The sequence below is a fragment of the Haliotis asinina genome, chromosome 3 (assembly GCF_037392515.1).
Source record: "Haliotis asinina isolate JCU_RB_2024 chromosome 3, JCU_Hal_asi_v2, whole genome shotgun sequence".
NCBI classification, from domain to species: Eukaryota; Metazoa; Mollusca; class Gastropoda; order Lepetellida; family Haliotidae; genus Haliotis; species Haliotis asinina.
Window position 1 is genome coordinate 6,799,815 of NC_090282.1, and position 18,889 is coordinate 6,818,703.

An 18,889-nucleotide genomic window follows, 5' to 3' on the forward strand; every position below is an offset into this window, starting at 1 on the left:
ACGCTGTATAAAGGATGCCATTTTGGCACGTTTTCCACAGCAGAAGACGTTACCGTTCATTTGTCATTTGTTCATTTTTCAACTCCATATGACTATGACTATGAATTCTGTGTGGGACTTTGAAAGACCAGGCAAGAAAACCGACAGGGGAGTTTCAAATTAATCTTGGTATGCACCTGATACACATCAGAAACATCTGTCTAAGTGGTGACGAGCATCAGACAGACGAGTAGTGTTGGTGCAAAATACGTAGATCACCAAACATTGATGATAAAGGCATACGTGAATTCAGTCTGAAGCCCTGACATGATAGGTCTCGACTTCTAGTTTCTTATGGTCACACGTGTACACACGTGCTCTCACAATCGTACAGCCTCAAGCCCACGCATACCACCTCACTTACGTGGCTGGAGACTTACGTAAGTCGTGGTGCTAAAAGGGTTCATATGAGGCTCCAGTCGGCGGGTTACTGTATATGGGCAGAGATCCCCAAACTTAAACATTTTCAAAACTGATCCCAGAAGTATTTGACCACCAGTACAAATTCATTGCTATCATTGATATTGTGTCTCCAAGGGAATCGTAGATGTTCAGATATAGCTAACTGTCGCCTCAGTGTCTACACTGCCATTAATGTAACAAGGCCAGACACGTTATCTTCTATATGCAACACAATGTAATACCCTACAGGCAATAATACAGGCAAATTAATTAGATGAGAATTGAACACACCAATCACTTTTGGTGTTAAACTATATTGACATCTAATAGTTAGCACACACACACTGGGGAGGACAAAACGGCAGCAATGATGTAGGATTGCCGAGATGCTGTAACGAGCTTCCAGAATTTCACATTCTATTGTAAATGACTGAATCTTATTGATTAATTAGAAGTTATCAATCACGCTCGTTTGCTTCTGTCGAAACAGCTGACAGAACTGCTTTGCTGAGTGTCAACATATATCAAAGTATAACTTGCCCTCAGCAACATACCATGAATCTAGTGACAGATCACAAATACTGACAGTCATTGATTGGATCTGTTCTGAAAACCTGCAAGGTTACGACAGCAGTAGAGTACCTAAATAGCTTCTATCAAAACTGACATAATAGCCTGTCCAAAACGGAAATTTTAATGTTGGAATACAAAAGACTTCTTTTCAGCACTAATTAACTGTGAAGTATTGGGCCCACTCAGCGCTAATTTACTGTAAGTGCTGGCTGGCGTCCATTTGTTCCATTGTAAAGCCTCCATCTTTGGTGTCGTATTACTTTTGTTGTTGTTACATGAACATATATATATATAATAATATATATATAATAATATATATATAATAAGTAGCTTCATCCGATTAAGAAATAAGGCTATACTCCTATTGCGTTCCCAGTAAGAGAGAACTTGACATCAATAAAATATCTAGTACATCTCTTCCTTAAAAGAGATGTTTTGAAAGACGAACCACGGTGAAAAGTACTGGACATCCGTGAATGCGCAACAGTTTGTTTGAATTACTCTTACCGAATATTTGTACATGTTTGATTGCCTTGTATGATTGTTTACCTAAATCCACGTGGTTTAATATAAAATGTCTTGACACTGCATTGATCGTGTGTGTATGTGTGTGTGTTGCTGTTTATAAATTTAAATTTAGTATTTTTATATTTCTGTGTTAACGGTCTCTGTGTTGTTTCACATCCCAAACAAGGAAATGTGGATGCATTAGAACAACAGAGAATCCAGCTATCACTATCAAATGCTAATGGTAAAGTTCCCTCTGTCTATTAACCCACATGACTATTAACAAGATTATATGAGAGAAAGCGAAATTACCTCATGTGTTCATATTTAGCTCTATGCATAGCGATTCTGAATGACATGACTGTGTAATAGGACGCATCGTATTGCCGCCATAGAGAGCGATATTCCATTAGTCCCAAGCTTTCGTGTCATTATTTCTCAAGTTACAGTTAATCTTCCAAACTGTCACTACGAACATCCTGCAGCTACAGCTGGGATGATTTCCTCAGCCTGTAATGCTGTAAATAACCAGAATCCGTATTTAACTTGTACCACATAGTATTTTTCGTACTTCCTACACTGTAAGTAGTGACACCGGGACAGCTTTGTTGCTTGGTGAAAGCTGCGCGTTTATTGCAAGGTTTAGATTGTGAAAACAGTCTATGGCCAAATCATCAGCTCCGAATGCGTTGTCGTCGCCATAATGGCAGGTTTGGTATGGATTGAAACATTGGTAAAACCACATGTAAAATGTTAGCATAGGTGATTATGAATTGTCAACACCAACGGTATTACCCCTTATTAATAATTTCCAAACTGATGATTTCTGCCCTTTGTGATATGATGTGCACAAGCCAATCTCAGCCAACCTTATTTTCATAAATGTGAATGTTACAGGAGATGAAAAAAAATGAGAACTATACTTGCAGTAACACGCAGGTATTCCACTGTAAACCAGGTAATTTTGATGAATGTGAAGCTGAACAATTCAATGATAACATTCCAGTTGCTCTTTTAAATATGTTCACCCAGAAAGGAAGGTTACTGAGGGAAGGTCAAGGTAACCGTTTTGAAGTTGTGAATGAGCTTGCTGGAGACATTACGCGCTTGCTGATCCGAATCTGCACGAGAAATATTTGGAAGTTTCCCATGTAAGATTAACCCTGCTATATGTGCAGAAACTAACACTAAACCTTTTTCCAATAAACCTTGGTCTGGATAGGAATGTAAAAAGAATAGAAAATACTTTTTTTAAAACTAAAGGAATGTATTACAAAATCAAGAATAACTTGAATAAATCCCTCTTGCATACAGCAAGTAAGAAGTATAAGAGAGTGATAGATAAATACAGTAAGAAAGGGAATACCTACGTAAGACGGAGGCTGCGGGAAGCATGTCGCACATCCTGCAAACGTTTCTGGAGTTTGTTAGATGGAAGAGTAAACAATTCCAACCATCATGTGTCACTGGAGGATTTCCATGATTCCTTTAAGCGTGTAAATGACTCAATCAAAAATGATGATATTGAGCCAGATGTTGACTTAGATGACTATGATGACAGTATACATAATGGTGATATATCACCAGCTGAAATTGATGCAACTTTAAAAAAACTCAAGAGAAACAAAGCCCCAGGATTAGACTTTATTCAGAATGAACACCTGACTTCAACCTCGATACATCTAATGAATTTCTATAAAGAATATTTGAATGCAGAACTAGAAAGTGGAGTGTTGCCTGAATCATGACTGAGTGCTATCATTCGACCTGGTGATGACAAAGAATCGATCTTAAGTTGTTTGAGTAAATTATTCACCAGTATTATAAAAGACAGGCTCACCGTATTCTGTGACAATAACGAGATAATTTCACATGCTCAATCTGGTTTTAGACAAGGCTTTTCCACAATGGATTATATTTTTACCATTCAGAATCTCATTCATAAAATGCGAGATTGATAAGAAATTATTTTGCACTTTTGTTGACGTCCCGAAAGCTTTTGAAAAAGTATGGAGAGTTGGTCTTTGGTATAAACTAAGACATACTGGTGTGAAGGGAAAACTATATACCTTTATCCAAAAATATATACCTGTATCAAATCATGTGTATTGATCCATAACAATAAACCACCTTTTTCCTCATATTTCTCTGGTGTCGGGCAAGGGGAAAATTTGTCGCCTCTGCTTTTCTCAATTTTCCATAATGATTTAGAGTTAATTAGAAAAAACGAATCATGTAGTGGAATACAACTTCACTCTAACAGTGGAAATATAGTGTTATATTTCAGACTGCTTGTGCGTCTACATGCTGATGACACAGTCCTTCTAGCAGACACATATGATGATTTACAAAATGCCCGTAATGGCTTTGCTACGTATTAGGTAACTTGGAAACTTAATGTCAATACTGACAAATTTAAAATAGTGATATTTAGCTCTGGATCTGCAGCTAATTCCTGAAAAAGGACTTTCAATTCACAGATCAGAAAATAGAGATTACCGATACATACAAATACTTGGGAATATTAGTACACAGAAATGGCCGTTTGAACTTTGCCATTAAACTCTCTACAGAACTTAGCGTCTATATCATTGCTAAAACGAGCAAGAAATGTAAAGTTATCGTTAGACACCATACTCTCTATATTTGATACATTGGTTTTACCAGTCTTACCGCATAGATATGAAATATGGGGATTCGAAAACTGCGATGTCATTGAACCTGTCCATCTTAAATTCCTTATATTAGCTACCGGTCTTAGATACAACGCCCCGCACTTTGTGGTTTCTGGAGAACTTGGAAGAACAACCTATTCAGCTCCAAATCTGTAAGCAATTAATCACTGGTGCAGATTGAAATTTTCCTATTCAAGGGATAAAATAGCAGTCTTCATTCTAGATAATATCATGGATAGGCCACCCTGTGAAACATGTATTTTGTAAATGCGGCGTACCAGAAAATCTGAAAATCCTATTCATTATGCTCAATCCCGAATCTTATAACAAACTGACTCAATCCTGAAAGACCATTTTCTTTGCAGTCGTGGACCAGCAAACATGAATAATTCTTCCAAAGGACAATATTATCAGATTTTTAAAAGCTTACTTTCACTCAACTTTGGTGACGAAAGCAAGTTCCAACTGTTCAAGATCGTCCCTAAACTGAGCACCTTTGGGAATAACTGGGACGTCGTATTCGGAAACGCCAAAATCGGCCATTGACGAGGAACGCTTTGGCAGCTGTTCTGTAAGGAATAGCGTCGGATCCCTACTCAAGACGTCAGAAGACTCAACTACTCAGCTCGACTCCGATTTCAAGCCTGCATCAGTGCAAAAGGTGGCCACACACGGCATTGTACAATATGTGCTACCTGGAAAGTTGTAAAAACTCCTAATTGATTCTGCAGTGGTGATCGAATACTGGATAATACACCCCAGTGTCACTGATGTGATGTTAAATCACAAGTTGCGTCATTATTCTTCTTGTAATCCATTAAATACTCTTGCTGAATCATTGATCTTTGCAATAAAAATTTAACGTTACCATAGCTTACGTTTTAGACCGGAATAAATATTTGGTGGCATTTCTTTTAGGCGCTAGTTTATAAGCAGTCGAAATATCAAGTTTTCAAACTACGTCGGTGCTGAGTTTGTTGACAAAAATATACGCTCGTCAAGAGCGGCACAGGCAATGAGAAATATGGCCAGAATGTTTCACTCTCAGTCTTCGTAAAGGAAACTTGATAAATAGATTTATTTTTTGAAGATCCTGTTCAGTATCAGGCGAAATAAAAATTACTGCAATCTATATTCATTCCATGGAACCTGCTAACGTGTGTATGTGTCACCTTGGAGAAGATATGACAAACGGTTTCCAGGATTTGTTGGGGAAACGCCAAGTTGCACATATTGTGCCCATTACAACACCTGCAGAGAAAACAGTGACACCCTCACATATAAACACAAGTTCAAAGTTTGAGTAATAAATTAATGACTTCTCTCGCCCCGTTTCTACCAATGCGAAAGGATAATGAATATGTTTAGAAATAGATTCGTTACAAAAACCTATCTAACTATGACTCGTTAAGTGATTTCCGAGTTCATTTTACTTTATCCAACCTGCTGAATACATCATCGCATTATAAAGATATTATGGACATCATCTGTGAATATTCAATATCTTCTGTTTTCTGAGGAGAAGATAATGATGTCAATCTAATGAGTTTCTCACACTGTGGCGGCGGGGGAAGTTTACTTCGCTGCAGAAAGAGGCATGTCGAATATTCCCGATATTGATCTGTTCCGTAGATATGGGGAACATTATTAATCATTTGTATAGGGTCCATCTTCAAATCAATCAAACGTCTCCGCTATTTCAAATATCAACAGGGGCTGCGTCCACCCTAAGAAATACAACTGAAGTTAAGTTGAACAAAGAGGGAAGGACTTGATGTTTTATGAAAAGCTACAGATCTTAGAAATTATGACATGCTCCTGTATACGTGTTTCTTTGATGATATAAAAAAGCTTCACAAAACATTTTTATCTCGTATTTCCGTTTCCTTTGAGCAACTATGTACTTGGGGACTATGAAGCTGAACCCTTAAACGACTTTGACATTTAGGTACACCCTCCATAAATCCGCCTCAGGATGACAAGACACTACCGCACTGTTATCAACATGATGCGTAGAAAAACAGTGTTGTGATGCATGGTTAACATCATCATCACCAGAGCGCAATACAACATCTGCAGCTTTGCGGCCAATGAATTCCCTTATCTTCATTCGTCGACCGACGTACAGTCTAATAAGCTGTCTCTGAAATGAACATATTTTACACACAAACAAAATTCATATTAAAATATATTATGAAAGGAAGGACTGAGATATACTTCATTTCCTGAAGCTGTGGAAATGTATACTTGCCGCATTTTCTAGAATTACTTGGACTTTCTAGGATATATTTGCTCGAGGGTCTGTATGGCAGAGCAACCTACATAATACATAGCTTCTTTATAAAACTGGCGTCCTTGGCGTTAGCTAATGTATGATCAGCAATGCATACATTCGCACTCCACTGGCCCAGCATCACATTGTCAAAGCATTCTCCTGTCGCATTCTTACTTGTAAAGAATGTTCTTTATTTCCTCAAAACGTTTGGAGGGTCATTTTTTATTTTTATATTTTATATGATTCTTCTGTGAACAGAAATATGAATGAACAATGAACACTTTAATTTGACCTTTTAAGATGTTATTATATGTTATATTATTGATAAATACGTCAGATGATAAGGCTAGGTCCACCTTTTAGCTATATGCCAGCAATATCATTGCAGAGGACACCAGAAATGGGCTTTGTATACACAAGAAAATCGAAGTAAACCCTTCGGCGTGGCACGCTTTAACGACGAGGTCACCCCACCGACCCTGTACACACGGTTGTTAAAGTGTATTATCACACAAACAATGCAGTGTCAGCATACGTTGTATGCTGACCAACTAGTCAGCAGAACAATCCATTTTCTTGTTTAGGTGAGCAACAGTGAGTACGAAACATTTGTCATGCGGTCACATTAACTCCTTATACATGTGAGTACACCTAGATGAAGTGACCGAACAAAGACACACATTTCCTGCTCATGTAGAGTGTAGGTTACGGGGATGGAATCTAGATACGTGACGTCTGTATATTGAAGCGATGACTTTCTGTATTAATAATGTGAAAGGTCAACATTTCAAATGTATAGTTGTTTTCATCGTATTTTTTGCAATAGTGTTAGATCCAGATTTACAGTCTACAAAATGCCATTCATGTACATCCTATATCCCCCACAATGATATCCAAGTAATTATTTATGTATTGTCTTGCCAAAGAATATTTAATGTTTGGAGAAGTAATTATCGTGAATCTGCTTACGTCAGCAGACACAATCACAGTGGCATTACCGTATACACTGAAACGGAGGATGCAGTTGTGGACTGCCGCAACATTTCAATCCAGTACCTATTGTACAACGTATGCTCTTTGTCACGGGGAAAACAATCATCGTGTATAGTGTAAAGTCTATAAACGGGCCACACTCATGATGATCATCAAAAAAGATGTACATAAGTGGTGTATTTAACAGTTGTCGAGATGTTGAATTCACACATACTTAGGTTTATAAATAATTGGGTGGGACGCAATATTTATGATGCTTATTAAGTCTTCTGCATTTTTGTGAAGCTTCATGTTTTGTTGCTACTGATTGGGGAACACGTGAGTTTGACATGTTTTGTTGCTACTGATTGGGGAACACGTGAGTTTGACATGTTTTGTTGCTACTGATTGGGGAACACGTGAGTTTGACATGTTTTGTTGCTACTGATTGGGGAACACGTGAGTTTGACATGTTTTGTTGCTACTGATTGGGGAACACGTGAGTTTTACATGTTTTGTTGCTACTGATTGGGGAACACGTGAGTTTGACATGTTTTAGCAATGTTCCAGCAACCCCATTGGCTTGTACCATATATTCACGTATTTTGCCAGGCGAACAATTGACTAGGCTCTGAATTAGTGTAGCACGGTTGCCTGTGGTGGGGCAGGACACGTTCACTTGTACTAACACTATCTGATATTAATTCATAACCATATGCATACACCTTCCTTAGGCAGTACATGCCCCACAGACAAATTAATCAGATGAGCATGAAACGATAATATATTGTTGGCGATTTCCCCTTCGGATATTTAGTAGCACAGAGAGAACGGAATAGGGTTTTGTCATAGAGGAGACAGAGTACAACAGCAGCCAGACTGCAACAAGCTGTCACATTCTACCTTAACTGTTGTAATTTCTCACTTGTATCGATTATTTAGAAGTTATCGATCACAATCACTTGCATCTGTCCACACAGCTGACAACTGTTGTGTATCAACAGAGATCCCAGACTGATTCGTCTAGATTCTTGCCGTCACTAACAAAAACTCTTTAAATGATCACAGATCTTGACAATAATTGATTTAAAGCCCCAATCGTAATGGAAGGTGCAATCATGGGAACATTTCTTCAGGGGGGGCTAAGCAGTGTGACAACTCGTACTGCTCCGTTTCTTCAAATTTAGAACTAACAAATATCATTTTTAGTTATTGGTATATTAGTTCTAAGATGTCCTCAGCAGTTCAAAATTGAAAGCTCTGGTATTTATCTCGTAGGTCAAAATATATGAAAGTTTTCATTCATCAGTACCACATAACATCATCAAGGCAGAAGTAGGTAATTCAACAGAAATTTTAGTTCCCTAACAGCTTCGTTAAACTTGAGCACAACTGTTCAATTGTAAAGGCAACGGAACAAACTCACAGACTAATAATCTAAATTTGTTAACTGCAAAATATATTTTATATTGGAATGTTGATTGTAAAATATTTTGAAGAATTTGGTCTGAAACTGAATTCACTAAACATATTGCTCAATCTCTTTGACAAGTAACTTGAAAATTCCAACATTTCCTCCAAGAGTTCTGTCTACAAAACATGTTTATTGACATGCTCGCCGCCTGGGTGTCCTGTTACACATGGCTGTTTACATTGTATTACGGTTAAGAATTTACAGTGACAAACAATGTAAGAAATCCCCTGTGAACCAGCAAAACAGAACAAAGACAAGTCATAAACGTTGAAATTATGTATTATTATGCAACGAGAGCAAGGTATACAAAGTTACAAGTCAATAGTCACAATGCTAATTACAAATTCAGTACAAATGAGACAAAATCTAAAGCAATGGGTCAAGAGATATAGTATAGCAAACTCACCAAAGTCGAGAGAGAATCAACTCTGCAGAATGTAAACACAGCAATCGGTCTGACAGCGGATGATGTAGATAAGGTGTTGACGAGTTTTGATGATCAAGCGTTGGCAGTGATGTATATCCTCCAATAATATGAATGTGTGTCGCCCTTAACACGGCAACCAGCCTTTTTATATGCATAGTCAGTCATTTCCCGAAAGTTCAGGCACTTACGACCACCGTCAACACTGTCGAATGCCCTTGAATAAGCCTCCTGGAAGTAAACACATAGAAAACGGAAAGCAGATAAATTCCAGAAAACCAGAAACCTGAAAGTGCTGACCATCTATTAAACGAAATGTGACCCATCATAATTATTGTTCAAAACACTAAATGTTGTGACCAAAGAATGATTATTACTTAATTAATAACAAAAAATACAGAAAATACACACTCTTAACACTCTCCCCCTTGAGGAAATGAAAGATTCGCAGAAACTCTCTGTTACAATCATAGCAATAATAACATGACATGTAATAATATGAGCAATATGAAAAACTGTTTGCAGAATTACAAAGACAAAATGCAGTTATATACATACAGCATCATCAAGTCATCATACAGTTATACCCTGAAAAATGCATCAGCACAAACATTGTCTTAGCCTTTTATGTGTTTGATCACAATATTGAACCCTTGCAAACTCCACCTCATAAGTCTCTCATTCTTGTTCTTCATTTTGTGAAGAAAAGTCAAGGGATTGTGATCAGTAAAAACTTCAAATGGCAAAGTGGTGGTACCAAGGTACACTTCAAAATGCTGTAAAGCTAACAAAAAGACCTAATGTCTCTTTCTAAATGGTAGAATAATTTCTTTTGTGCTTGCCCAATTTCTTTGAAAAATAAGAAACTGGATGTTCAATTCTTGAATCATCCTCTTGAATCAGGACAGCACCTGCACCAACATCACTTGCATCAATTTGCAACTTAAATGCTTTCTCAAAATTTGGTGCCTGCAATACTGGAGAATTCATGAGTATGGTTTTGACTTTTTCAAATGCAGTCTGACAACTGCTATCCCACTTAGATTTTACATTTTTCCCCGAAAGGTTGGTATGTGGATATACATCAGAGAAGTTTTGAAAAACTTTCTGTAACAGCCAACCATACCCAAGAATCTCATGAGTTCTCTCTTAGATTGAGGTACTGGGAAATGTACAATTGCTTCAACTTTAGCATGAACTGGTTGTACCTGGCCATACCCTACAACATGCCCTAAATATTCAACTTGTGCCTTCCCAAACTCACAGTTGACAAGATTCACTTTTGCCTCAGACAGTCTTTTGAAGAAAGCACGTGTCCTTTTCAGATGGTCATCCCAATCCATGTCGTAATCGATGACATCACCCATGTAAGCCTTGACACGATCAAGGCCTGATGTGACATTGTTGACGAATCTGGAACGTCGATGGAACGTTCTTCAGACCAAACAGCATCACCTTGTACTGATACAGTCCATCTGGTGTAGCGAATGCTGATATTTTCTTTGCACGGTCTGTGAGTGGAATCTGCCAGAAGCCCTTCAGTAAGTCAAACTTAGTTATGTTCTTAGCTTCACCAATGCAATCAGTGCACTCGTCCACTCTCGGAATAAGAAACGAGTCAGTTCGTGAGAGTGCATTGACAGCTTCCATGTCAGCACAGCAGCGCCAACCACATCCACTCTTCGGCACACGAACACATGGTGAACTCCACAAACTGTCACTGGGTTCAATAATGTCATTGTCCAGCATGTATTTCACCCCTTTCCGCAGAATTTCACGTTTCACTGGATTCACAGGCACATCATCACCTAGATCTATATCATGGCTAACAACATCAGTTCGACCAGGGTGGGGCAATACAAATGACATGTTTGGTTTCTAACCTGTCATGGTATTTCTTAATCATGTTGACTTGACACAATCTCTTTTGTTTACGATGACCAGGCGTCAGGACGACATAGTCTGTGTCACTAACACTTTTGTCAACAACATATGGACCTTGATATCTTGCTGTCAGTGGCTGACCAGGTATGGGAAGCAAAACTAACACTTTCTCACCACAAGTGAAATTTCCCTCTTTTGACGTTTGTCATAGTTTAGCTTCATTTTTTCTTGTGAAACTTTCAATTTTTTCCAACTCACTTGCTTTTGATAGTCTGTCCCTAAATGTAGAGACATAGTCTAAGAGATTGATCTCAGGTCTGCCATTGAGCCATTCTTCTTTTAAGTGTTTGTGGCCCACGCACACTGTGTCCAAATACAAGTTCAAAGGGTCTAAACCCTAAACTTTCCTGAACTGACTCTCTGACAGCAAACGACAACGAATGCACACCTTCATCCCAGGCTTTCTCTGTCTCAAAACAATAAGTCTTAATCATATTCTTCAAAGTTTGATGAAATCTTTCTAAAGCTCCCTGTGACTCTGGATGATAAGCACTAGACTTAACTTGCTTAATACCTAACTGGTACATAGCTTGTTGAAAACCCTTAGACATAAAATTTGAGCCCTGATCACACTGAACAACATCTGGCAAACCAACTAAGGCGAAAAACTTGATCAAAGCCTTGACAATCACAGGAGCAACAAGCCTACAAAGCGGAATTGCTTCAGAAAATCTGGTAGAAGCACACATGATAGTGAGTAAATACTGATTACCAGATTTAGTCTTAGGTACTGGACCAACATAATCAATAATAACTCGACTGAAAGGTTCCTCAAAAGCCCGTATAGGTTTCAAGGGAGCGGAAGGAATTTTCTGATTTGTTTTTCCAACAATTTGGCATGCATGACAGGTCTTACAAAATTCAGCCACATCATGTCTCACACTGGGCCAAAAGAAATGTGCCAAAAGTTTCTCACAAGTTTTGTTTACACCCAAATGACCTGCCGTGGGACTTTGACAAACTATCTGACTTATCAAGAAGTCCTGATGAGCTACTGCTCTCTGAAGATAAGCCATCAGTCTCCACCTTGCAAAGAATGATCCATGAATGTGCCTGACAAAATATAAATGGTATCATTCTGCAAAGAAGAAATGCCTTTCGACATTGAACGAGTCACTGCACAAGAAGGAAAAATACCCGGAAATACATTCTCCAACTTTTCTGTACTAACTGAACTCTCTGGCAAAACAGTGACAGTTGGATCAGCGCCAACTTTGGCCCCAATAAGATCACTACCGATCAACAAATCGACACCCGGAACTGGGAGAGAGTCAAGAACACCAACTTTCACATAACCTGAAATCAGATCTGAGTTCAAATTCACAAAATGGAGAGGAGCAGAACTGCCATCTATATCCTGAAGCAAAACATCTGAGTTTGCTGAAGACTCATCAGACAAAAAGCAAAATATCCTTCAAAATCAGGGATTGAAGAGCTCCAGTATCCCTGAAGATAATAACGGGCCGTGGGATAGAATTATCTCCCATAAGTGACACAGAACCCTCAGACACAAAGGGCAAAAACCCCTTCCGAACTACAGAATCTGGAGACTTACTCTCACAAACAAAACTCTCCTCAGAACCACCTGGAAAGAAAGGCTTAAGTGCGATGGACACAAAAGCATTTGGGGATCCTGTAGCCTGATTTCTAAACTTGAGTGTATAACATGCAGAAATCAAATGACCGTTTCCTACTTCTGGTCATCTGTGGAAACCTCACAGCTGCTTACCGTGACCAGGTGCTCACCCCTGAACTCGTTCCTTTCATGGCGGCTCATGGTTCAGGTCTACAGTTCCAGCATGCAACATATGTTATATTTGGGATTTCACTCTCTTAGTAAAGTATAAATTCTAGTGCTTTTTTTTTCGTTGAGTCCTATCCGGGATTCCTACTCGCACCCTCAGCGTCAGGCACCTAATTGCCAGCCCACTAAGTCAGCCGCCTAGCCCGCTCAGCCACCGCGACTTCCACAAAAATGGAAGCCGGACAACTGGTAGTCTAGACTGTGTACTTTGTGTACCCCTCTGATGAGTGTAAATTGGCACGGTTCCCACCACATGGCATCGTGTAATCACAGTTCCAGCATGGTAATGCTTGGTCGCATACCGTGATGTTGACACGAAATTTCCTTCATAACGTCATGGACCTGCCATCGAAGTCCTCTGACCTTCATCCAGTAGAGCACATTTGGGATGCACTTGGGAGAAGGCTTCGTGGTCTTAGGAACCAACCTCAGAATTTGCAGGAACTTGGCGCTGCCTTGCAAGAGCAATGGCGCAGAATCCCCGACCACGTGTTCACAAGCATCAGGTAGTCGATGAGGAGACGGTATTTGGCAGTGGTGAATGGCCATACACAATATTGAACTAAGAAATTTCGAATTTCTATTCTTGTGACTTGTATACCCATGTTTTGGAACGGCGGTGTAGCCTAATGGAACTGACTGTGGCACGGTCAGTGTATCGAGGTACATCACACAGATCTCAGCAATCAAACAATAACAATTTAACCATCTTACCATCTCTTGTTCTTTTATAGTGCCCTGAAGAAAGAATGTGACGTTTCTTGTTTGACTCATTTAGTGTATATTTAGTAGTGTAATTTGTTATTATCATATTAAATTATTCATTATACTAATGCATATAGACAAGGCGTGTTATCGAAGTTTCCAATGTTCTGACAAAATCAGTGTTTACCACAGCGTAATCCTTACAACCACACAGTGTTTACCACCACATAGTGTTTACCACCACATAGTGTTTACCAGCACACAGTGTTTATCATCACAGCATTTACGACTACACAGTGTTTACCACCACACAATATTTACCACTGCGAAGTCCTTACCACCACACAGAGTATACCACCGCATAGTGTTTACCACCACATAGTGTTTACCACCACATAGTGTTTACCACCACACAGTGTTTCTTAAATGCTTGCCAGAATAGTGCAAGCATTTCATTTTCATCCAAACGTTCAATTTAAACATAACTGTCAACATCCAGTTGGTCAATGAGGGTGGAGAAGAATTCATTTCGTTCAGCTACATAGTACTCACAGTGCAAAAGTACATGTCTGTCATAATCAAATGCATGTCTACCACATCTGGAACATTCGAGAGATATAATTAGTCTAGAAGCTATCTCTAGAGAGTATTTGGATGTAATATCTAAGATGTGGATATGCTAGCGCTAATCTCCATAGTATATGAAGCTTAAGTTTTGAATGTGTTGACCTGTATCTGACCAGATCTTCTCTTAGTAATAATCTGCTTTTCCACCTACTTTTCTCCACATGGAAATTGCGTTATATACGATTCTTCTCCATTCGGTTTTGTAGGGGGGTCCCAGTACTGATAAAGATCGAAATGACATTATGAAGGTTGTACTTAGAGGCAGTTGATATCATTGCATCACATATACTGGTGCTAGTATTTGTATTATTAACATTGGCTGTCGATAAGTACGAACATACTATATGTTTCATGGTAGAAAAACATGAGTTTGTGCAAAGCCTTCCGAGGAGCAGCAGTCTGCTCTTGTCAATGAATCCTGTTAGTGACCACATTCCTAGGTTAGCTATTGTAGTGTCGGTTGATGATTTGTGGTCTAAACCTTGAATGACTCTAGCAAAATGCCTTTGAGTATTCTCTAACTGAATGGTATCTCTGGCGCGTATGCCGTGAAGCAACTCACATGCATAGAAACTAGTGGAGAGAATCATCCCGTGTCATATTTTGACACATACAATGGGATGGATTTCATAGCTATTTAATCCTACAGATTTTAGCGAACTGACTGTGCGTCTTGCGCTTTGGCAGCATCGCGTTATCATGTTTGTACATGTTAGTTTTGAGTTCAGAATTACTCCCCCATACGTAACACTATCAGATATCTGTACGGGAACAATGTCCAGCTGGAAGGTAGTGGGGTTTTGCTGGGAGATCAGTCTACTAAATGCCAGTGCGTAACTTTAGGTGGCGTTGTATGTTAATCTCCAATCAGAAGCATATTGCGTAACAGTGTTGAGAGCAACTTGTAGTCCTTTCGGTGAGGCGCTGACTAGTGTAGTATCATCAGTGAGCATGATAACTGGAATTTTGAGCCCATATATAACAAGACCACAGTCTTTTCTCCTAAGTTCACGGATCAGATATAAACAAGAAAGAACCATGAGCACAGTACTCGTCCTTGCCCTACACCTTGTTTGATAGGATAACTATTTGACATTTCACCACTGTATGTGACATACGCATAGCTATTGCTGTAATTTTGATAGAGAAGCTTCCACAGTTTCCCCTTTATGCCTAGTTCATATAGTTTTACAAAGAGACCAGCATGCCAGATACGATCGAAGGCTTTTTCATTGTCAAGGAAAGCTGCGTAAACAGATGATTTGTTAGATAGAAAATAATTAATACATTCATGTAATGTAAATACGGACATAGCAGCTCCATGCTCTTTTCGGAATCCGAATTGTAGAGGGTCTGGAAAAAATGGACAGTGTGTGTTGCACCATTGTTCCAATCTTTTTAAAATTACTTTTTCAAGTAATTCTCCCATACACGATGTTAAAGTAATGCCTCTATAGTTTTTTGGATCTGATTTTTCTTTTTTAACTTTATATATAAAGATTGCCATTCCAAGTCTATAGTTCTTTGGTAGATATTCGTTTTCGAGAATCATATTAAATAGAATAGTAAATTTTTCAAGAAGGCTATCGCTTGCAAACATCAAATGTTCATCAAATATGTTATCTGGACCCGGACCTTTATTCTTACATAGATTACGCATTTGCAAAGAGATTTCTCCAGGATCTATAGTTTTGTATAGCTTTTCGTCTGTGTCAGTTTGTTTATCCTTATTATCCATGATTGTCTTTAGTTTTTCGCTTATGTGACTCTTGAAATGCTCATTAAGACTAAAACATAGTGGTTATCATCACAGTATTAACGACTACACAGTGGTTACCACCACATAGTGTTTAACACCACATAGTGTTTAAGACTACACTGCGTTTACCACTGCGCAGTCCTTACCACCACATAGTGTTTACCAGCGCATAGTGTTTACCACCACATAGTGTTTACCTCCAAATAATGTTTACCACCACACAGTGTTTACCACAACACAGTGTTTACCACCACATAGTGTTTACATAGTGTTTACCACCACACAGTGTTTACCACCAATAACGTTTACCACCACAGTGTTTAACACTACACAGGGTTTACCACCACATAGTGTTTACCACCATATAGTGTTTACCACCAATAATGTTTACCACCAATAATGTTTACCACCACACAGTGTTTACCACCACACAGTGTTTACCACCATATAGTGTTTACCACCAATAATGTTTACCACCACACAGTGTTTACCACCACATAGTGTTTACCACCAATAATGTTTACCACCACATGTTTACCGTCACACAATATTTACCACCACAGAGTGTTTACCACCTCATAGTGTTTACCAGCACACAATGTTTATCATCACAGTATTTACGACTAAACAGTGGCTACCACCACACAATATTTACCAGTATTTACAGTGTACACCACCCGAGAGTGTTTTCCACCACATGGTCCTTATCCCTGGAACTGGCTGGAACATTCTAATAATGTGTCATGGAACTGAACGGTGGGAAAATACCCTCAGGTTGTCAATATTTTCCCCCCTTACGACAGTCCTCTATGTTACATGATGAGGCGTTCATCAACATGTTCCTACATGGTGGCATTTGAGGAGATTCATCACGCTTCTTGGACCGTATTCAATGTTCCCACAGTCCCCATTGACATACACAGTGGACATCTTAACAGTGACAACGAAAAGACACACAATCCTTTGACGCCATGTCCACATAGATGGCTGTTGATTCATGCCACAAGGTTTGTCACACACATTCAAAAGTAACTCTATTATTAAGACTACTTAGAGAATAGTTGTATCTGATGTAATGTGTATTTTGACTTCACATCCTTTTTATCATTTTGTATTTAAGACGTAAGCATTACGTGTTGGCCAATGTCCGGGTGCTGTTGTGAAATTGAAGCTCGGGAATCCACTTGGAAAAGGGCGGCGTCAGCTACAAATGAAAACCTGTGCTTCAAATACTCAATGTCACCCGGAAATTGGCAAACACTTAATCTTTATCGACAATGTAAAATACAGCAGTAAACCAAAAGGCCCACATGCCTTTTACTGTTTGCCCTCATTTACATCGAGTACAACTACTGCAGTGAACGTGTCATCAGCTGGCTGCTTCAGCTGGGACGGGTCTCATGGTAGCATCTGAAGCATCTCATTTGTGGCGCCATTCCGACTTTACGTCATAATATGATTTCAATGGCGTCACCACGGTTGATAACAATTGTGTGCGATTTTTCTACGTGTCAATACGCAGCGAACAGTCTTGTCATTTCCGGGATTCGAAAACCATTTGACACTGTTTTTCAACCAGTCAGCTTGCGGAACACCGCGCCTGTGGGTTTACAATTGATGTTGCGTATGTACAGTGTTGACATAAGCAGTAAATCTTGTTCACCAAGCCAATTCATTTTTATGAATAAAAATATGTTTTACCCACATAGATTACCGTTGGCATTAGCCTCTCAGTTAGAGCTATTTGGTGACAGCTGGGAGCCTGTCTTGTGTTTTCGTCAACAAATAGCGCCTATAGGTTGCCTGTTAAATATGATGTCTAGTTATCTGTTGGAATTTTTTGTGTTGAATTTATTGGTGAATGTAAACATTCAAATTGTCGTTTTGCGTGTTTTACATGATTCAAGGTCAATACCGAGTGTAACATCCACGTTACAAGAGGCAGCTATATTCTCCTCATACCCATTGTCAGCCTCCTGCACCTCCGAAGGGACAGTCTACGCCATTCCTCGTACCAATCAGCATCCAACTGGACCTGCAGGTTCTGTAGGGGAGGACGACCAATCATGCCCCAGATATGCTCAGAACGGTTGAGAACGGGGTTCTTTCAGCCATGAAATGTGTCAGGGCGTGCTTAACTTACTCCATTGTGTGCATGATGCCTGGCTATGTATTGTGTTCGGTTGATGTTTGTTTTATTGGAGACCATTGAACTTAGTGGATAGAAATGTGTTGAGAGTGGCTCGTGGATCATTCATAGTGTTCTCAGTGCATGAAATAACAGGTTGATAAACGTGCCAATTGCCACTTCATTGACCCTTTTGATATTTTCCATATCAACGCACCTTGTATATTCTCATAAATCATCCTGTCAATATACTACGGTGACAACAGCTTCCATATTGTGACGGAAACTGCATCGTGTTTTGTAAATATCACTGACCCATATGCAGCAAAGTCCAGTTGACCTTTTAAACTATCCACCTTTTTATGTGCATCAACAGAATTGTGTTTATTCTCTTTCGGATGACCAAAATTAAGTAAAATTTATCCCAGTCTTCAAAGTATTTGAATTAGAGGTAATCTGGATCCGCTCCAAATTACACAGCTATTTTAAACAGCACTCTCCGTGTCTTTGCCATGATCAAACGTGTGTGTAGTTGTTTTGTGGTAGTGTTCAAGAATAAGAAAGAAATCTTTCTACAAATT